Consider the following 7,367-nt stretch of genomic DNA (forward strand, 5'->3'; position numbering starts at 1 on the left):
GGTGTATATGGGGGGATGTGTAGGTGTATATGGGGGATGTGTAGATGTATAAGGGGGATGTGTAGATGTATATGGGGGGATGTGTAGATGTATATGGGGGATGTGTAGATGTATATATGGGGGGATGTGGAGATGTATATGGGGGGATGTGGAGATGTATATGGGGGGATGTGTAGGTGTATATGGGGGATGTGTAGATGTATATGGGGGATGTGTAGATGTATATGGGGGGATGTGTAGATGTATATGGGGGGATGTGTAGATGTATATGGGGGATGTGTAGGTGTATATGGGGGGATGTGTAGGTGTATAAGGGGGATGTGTAGATGTATATGGGGGATGTGTAGATGTATATGGGGGGATGTGTAGATGTATATGGGGGGATGTGTAGGTGTATATAGGGAATGTGTAGGTGTATATGGGGGGATGTGTAGATGTATATGGGGGGGTGTAGATGTATATGGGGGGATGTGTAGATGTATATGGGGGGATGTGTAGATGTATATGGGGGATGTGTAGATGTATATGGGGGATGTGTAGATGTATATGGGGGATGTGTAGATGTATATGGGGGATGTGTAGATGTATATGGGGGATGTGTAGATGTATATGGGGGATGTGTAGGTGTATATGGGGGATGTGTAGATGTATAAGGGGGATGTGTAGATGTATATGGGGGGATGTGTAGATGTATATGGGGGATGTGTAGATGTATATGGGGGGATGTGTAGATGTATATGGGGGATGTGTAGATGTATATGGGGGATGTGTAGATGTATATGGGGGGATGTGTAGGTGTATATGGGGGGATGTGTAGATGTATATGGGGGGATGTGTAGATGTATATGGGGGATGTGTAGATGTATATGGGGGGTGTGCAGGTGTATATGGGGGGATGTGTAGATGTATATGGGGGATGTGTAGATGTATATGGGGGAGATGTGTAGGTGTATATGGGGGATGTGTAGATGTATATGGGGGATGTGTAGATTTATATGGGGGTATGTGTAGGTGTATATGGGGGGGATGTGTAGGTGTATATGGGGGATGTGTAGATGTATATGGGGGGATGTGTAGATGTATATGGGGGATGTGTAGATGTATATGGGGGATGTGTAGATGTGTATATGGGGGATGTGTAGATGTATATGGGGGATGTGTAGGTGTATATGGGGGATGTGTAGATGTATATGGGGGGATGTGTAGATGTATATGGGGGGATGTGTAGATGTATATGGGGGATGTGTAGATGTATATGGGGGGATGTGTAGATGTATATGGGGGGATGTGTAGATGTATATGGGGGGATGTGTAGATGTATATGGGGGGATGTGTAGATGTATATGGGGGATGTGTAGATGTATATGGGGGGATGTGTAGATGTATATGTGGGGGATGTGTAGGTGTATATGGGGAATGTGTAGGTGTATATGGGGGATGTGTAGATGTGTATATGGGGGGATGTGTAGATGTATATGGGGGATGTGTAGATGTATATGGGGGATGTGTAGATGTATATGGGGGGATGTGTAGATGTATATGGGGGGATGTGTAGATGTATATGGGGGATGTGTAGATGTATATGGGGGGATGTGTAGATGTATATGGGGGGATGTGTAGATGTATATGGGGGGGTGTAGATGTATATGGGGGATGTGTAGATGTGTATATGAGGGATGTGTAGGTGTATATGGGGGGATGTGTAGATGTATATGGGGGGATGAGTAGATGTATATGTGTAGATGTGTAGATGTATATGGGGGATGTGTAGATGTATATGGGGGGATGTGTAGATGTATATGGGGGGATGTGTAGGTGTATATGGGGGATGTGTAGGTGTATATGGGGGATGTGTAGATGTGTATATGGGGGGATGTGTAGATGTATATGGGGGATGTGTAGATGTATATGGGGGATGTGTAGGTGTATATGGGGGGATGTGTAGATGTATATGGGGGGGGGGGTGTAGATGTATATGGGGGGATGTGTATATGTATATGGGGGATGTGTAGGAGTATATGGGGGATGTGTAGATGTATATATGGGGGGGGGTTGTAGATGTATATGGGGGGATGTGTAGATGTATATGGGGGATGTGTAGATGTATATGGGGGATGTGTAGCTGTATATGGGGGATGTGTAGGAGTATATGGGGGATGTGTAGATGTATATATGGGGGGGGTGTAGATGTATATGGGGGGATGTGTAGATGTATATGGGGGATGTGTAGGTGTATATGGGGGATGTGTAGATGTATATGTGGGGATGTGTAGGTGTATATGGGGGAGATGTGTAGATGTATATGGGGGATGTGTAGATGTATATGGGGGGATGTGTAGGTGTATATGGGGGAGATGTGTAGATGTATATGGGGGATGTGTAGATGTATATGGGGGGATGTGTAGATGTATATGGGGGGATGTATAGGTGTATATGGGGGGATGTGTAGATGTATATGGGGGGATGTATAGGTGTATATGGGGGGGATGTGTAGGTGTATATGGGGGGATGTGTAGATGTATATGGGGGATGTGTAGATGTATATGGGGGGGGTGTAGATGTATATGGGGGATGTGCAGATGTATATGGGGGGGGGATGTGTAGATGTATATGGGGGATGTGTAGGTGTATATGGGGGGATGTGTAGATGTATATGGGGGATGTGTAGATGTATATGGGGGGATGTGTAGGTGTATATGGGGGATGTGTCGATGTGTATATGGGGGGATGTGTAAATGTATATGGGGGATGTGTAGGTGTATATGGGGGGATGTGTAGATGTATATGGGGGATGTGTAGATGTATATGGGGGGATGTGTAGGTGTATATGGGGGGATGTGTAGATGTATATGGGGGGATGTGTAGATGTATATGGGGGATGTGTAGATGTATATGGGGGGATGTGTAGGTGTATATGGGGGGATGTGTAGATGTATATGGGGGGATGTGTAGATGTATATGGGGGGATGTGTAGATGTATATGGGGGATGTGTAGATGTATATGGGGGATGTGTAGGTGTATATGGGGGGATGTGTAGATGTATATGGGGGATGTGTAGATGTATATGGGGGATGTGTAGATGTATATGGGGGGATGTGTAGATGTATATGGGGGGATGTGTAGGTGTATATGGGGGGATGTATAGATGTATATGGGGGGATGTGTAGATGTATATGGGGGGATGTGTAGGTGTATATGGGGGATGTGTAGATGTATATGGGGGGGGGTGTAGATGTATATGGGGGATGTGTAGGTGTATATGGGGGGATGTGTAGGTGTATATGGGGGATGTGTAGATGTATATGGGGGATGTGTAGATGTATATGGGGGATGTGTAGATGTATATGGGGGGGGGTGTAGATGTATATGGGGGATGTGTAGATGTATATGGGGGATGTGTAGATGTATATGGGGGGATGTGTAGGTGTATATGGGGGGGATGTGTAGATGTATATGGGGGATGTGTAGGTGTATATGGGGGATGTGTAGATGTATATGGGGGGATGTGTAGATGTATATGGGGGGGATGTGTAGATGTATATGGGGGGATGTGTAGATGTATATGGGGGATGTGTAGATGTATATGGGGGATGTGTAGATGTATATGGGGGATGTGTAGATGTATATGGGGGATGTGTAGATGTATATGGGGGGATGTGTAGATGTATATGGGGGGATGTGTAGGTGTATATGAGGGATGTGTAGATGTATATGGGGGGATGTGTAGGTGTATATAGGGGATGTGTAGGTGTATATGGGGGATGTGTAGATGTATATGGGGGGATGTGTAGGTGTATATAGGGGATGTGTAGGTGTATATGGGGGAGATGTGTAGATGTATATGGGGGATGTGTAGATGTATATGGGGGATGTGTAGATGTATATGGGGGATGTGTAGATGTATATGGGGGGATGTATAGATGTATATGTAGGATGTGTAGATGTATATGGGGGATGTGTAGGTGTATATGGGGGATGTGTAGGTGTATATGGGGGGATGTGTAGATGTATATGGGGGGATGTGTAGATGTATATGGGGGATGTGTAGATGTATATGGGGGGGATGTGTAGATGTATATGGGGGGATGTGTAGGTGTATATGGGGGGATGTGTAGATGTATATGGGGGGATGTGTAGATGTATATGGGTGATGTGTAGATGTATATGGGGGGGATGTGTAGATGTATATGGGGGGATGTGTAGATGTATATGGGGGGATGTGTAGATGTATATGGGGGGATGTGTAGGTGTATATGGGGGGATGTGTAGATGTATAAGGGGGATTTGTAGATGTATATGGGGGATGTGTAGATGTATATGGGGGATGTGTAGATGTATATGGGGGGATGTGTAGATGTATATGGGGGATGTGTAGATGTATATGGGGGGATGTGTAGATGTATATGGGGGATGTGTAGGTGTATATGAGGGGATGTGTAGATGTATATGGGGGGATGTGTAGATGTATATGGGGGATGTGTAGATGTATATGGGGGATGTGTAGGTGTATATGAGGGGATGTGTAGATGTATATGGGGGGATGTGTAGATGTATATGGGGGATGTGTAGATGTATATGGGGGATGTGTAGATGTATATGGGGGATGTGTAGATGTATATGGGGGATGTGTAGGTGTATATGGGGGGATGTGTAGGTGTATATGGGGGGATGTGTAGATGTATATGGGGGGATGTGTAGATGTATATGGGGGGATGTGTAGATGTATATGGGGGATGTGTAGATGTATATGGGGGGATGTGTAGATGTATATGGGGGGGGTGTAGATGTATATGGGGGATGTGTAGATGTATATGGGGGGATGTGTAGATGTATATGGGGGATGTGTAGATGTATATGGGGGATGTGTAGGTGTATATGGGGGGATGTGTAGATATATATGGGGGATGTGTAGATGTATATGGGGGGATGTGTAGATGTATATGGGGGGATGTGTAGGTGTATATGGGGGGATGTGGAGGTGTATATGGGGGATGTGTAGATGTATATGGGGGATGTGTAGATGTATATGGGGGATGTGTAGATGTATATGGGGGGATGTGTAGATGTATATGGGGGGGATGTGTAGGTGTATATGGGGGGATGTGTAGGTGTATATGGGGGGGATGTGTAGATGTATATGGGGGGATGTGTAGATGTATATGGGGGATGTGTAGGTGTATATGGGGGATGTGTAGATGTATATGGGGGGATGTGTAGATGTATATGGGGGGATGTGTAGGTGTATATGGGGGATGTGTAGATGTATATGGGGGATGTGTAGATGTATATGGGGGATGTGTAGATGTATATGGGGGATGTGTAGATGTATATGGGGGATGTGTAGATGTATATGGGGGGATGTGTAGATGTATATGGGGGGATGTGTAGGTGTATATGGGGGATGTGTAGATGTATATGGGGGGATGTGTAGATGTATATGGGGGATGTGTAGATGTATATGGGGGATGTGTAGGTGTATATGGGGGATGTGTAGATGTATGGGGGGGATGTGTAGGTGTATATGGGGGGATGTGTAGGTGTATATGGGGGGATGTGTAGATGTATATGGGGGGATGTGTAGGTGTATATGGGGGGGATGTGTAGATGTATATGGGGGGATGTGTAGATGTATATGGGGGATGTGTAGATGTATATGGGGGATGTGTAGGTGTATATGGGGGGGATGTGTAGATGTATATGGGGGATGTGTAGGTGTATATGGGGGATGTGTAGATGTATATGGGGGGATGTGTAGATGTATATGGGGGGATGTGTAGATGTATATGGGGGGATGTGTAGATGTATATGGGGGGATGTGTAGATGTATATGGGGGATGTGTAGGTGTATATGGGGGGATGTGTAGATGTATATGGGGGGATGTGTAGATGTATATGGGGGGATGTGTAGATGTGTTATGTGTTGGATGATATTTCCCGGCCCATTCAGCACGGTCAGCACTATGTGTGATTCCAGGACTGTCAGGAGGTCGCTCATCACTCTCATGCAGCCATGTCCACCAGGTATCTACCATAATGAATGTGATGAATAAACAACATCATTATGTATATAATCACTGTGTATACACGGCCGCCATCATCACCTGGCCTGATCGGCCGTCACACTGTCTATGCTTCTAGTGGCTTCTTTTCCTGTGTAAAATTCAGGCACCTCGAAAGTCTTAACCAATGCTGGAAATATACTGGCGTCCATGACGGCCTAGAAAGAAAGATTTACATAGGAGTTCTGCTAAATCAGAGGACGCAGTTAATTGTAGTTTTGTACTAGTCAAATACTGACTAATAGGGCCCATACTCCTTCTATGACTATACTGACTAATGCAGCCTGTCACTTGCAGTCTCACACTTCATGCTGTTACTTCCTGCTCCCTCACACTTCCTGCTGTCACTTCCTGCTGTCACTTCCTGCTCCCTCACACTTCCTGCTGTCACTTCCTGCTCCCTCACACTACATGCTGTCACTTCCTGCTCCCTCACACTTCCTGCTCCCTCACACTTCATGCTGTCACTTCCTGCTCCCTCACACTACATGCTGTCACTTCCTGCTGCCACTACATGCTGTCACTTCCTGCTCCCTCACACTACATGCTGTCACTTCCTGCTCCCTCACACTACATGCTGTCACTTCCTGCTGCCACTACATGCTGTCACTTCCTGCTCCCTCACACTACATGCTGTCACTTCCTGCTCCCTCACACTACATGCTGTCACTTCCTGCTGCCACTACATGCTGTCACTTCCTGCTCCCTCACACTTCATGCTGTCACTTCCTGCTCCCTCACACTACATGCTGTCACTTCCTGCTGCCACTACATGCTGTCACTTCCTGCTCCCTCACACTACATGCTGTCACTTCCTGCTCCCTCACACTACATGCTGTCACTTCCTGCTGCCACTACATGCTGTCACATCCTGCTCCCTCACACTTCATGCTGTCACTTCCTGCTCCCTCACACTTCCTGCTCCCTCACACTTCATGCTGTCACTTCCTGCTGTCACTTCCTCCTCCCTCACACTACATGCTGTCACTTCCTGCTGCCACTACATGCTGTCACTTCCTGCTCCCTCACACTACATGCTGTCACTTCCTGCTGCCACTACATGCTGTCACTTCCTGCTCCCTCACACTTCATGCTGTCACTTCCTGCTCCCTCACACTTCATGCTGTCATTTCATGCTGTCACTTCCTGCTGTCACTTCCTGCTCCCTCACACTTCATGCTGTCATTTCATGCTGTCACTTCCTGCTCCCTCACACTTCATGCTGTCACTTCCTGCTCCCTCACACTACATGCTGTCATTTCATGCTGTCACTTCCTGCTCCCTCACACTTCATGCTGTCATTTCAT

General features: G+C 46.4%; 1 protein-coding gene across 1 annotated transcript in view; it reads right to left on the reverse strand.

Annotated features, from left to right (window-relative positions):
- The window catches only part of ATF5 (activating transcription factor 5), a 42,171-nt gene that overhangs the window by 34,031 nt on the left and 773 nt on the right, over positions 1–7,367 (reverse strand). Inside the window, exon 2 of the mRNA XM_069952620.1 lies at positions 6,103–6,218. The gene's annotated coding sequence lies outside the window, so the exon portion shown is untranslated. The remainder of the gene's footprint in view (positions 1–6,102; positions 6,219–7,367) is intronic.

Source organism: Dendropsophus ebraccatus, chromosome 14, assembly GCF_027789765.1.
Source record: "Dendropsophus ebraccatus isolate aDenEbr1 chromosome 14, aDenEbr1.pat, whole genome shotgun sequence".
Classification (NCBI taxonomy): domain Eukaryota; kingdom Metazoa; phylum Chordata; class Amphibia; order Anura; family Hylidae; genus Dendropsophus; species Dendropsophus ebraccatus.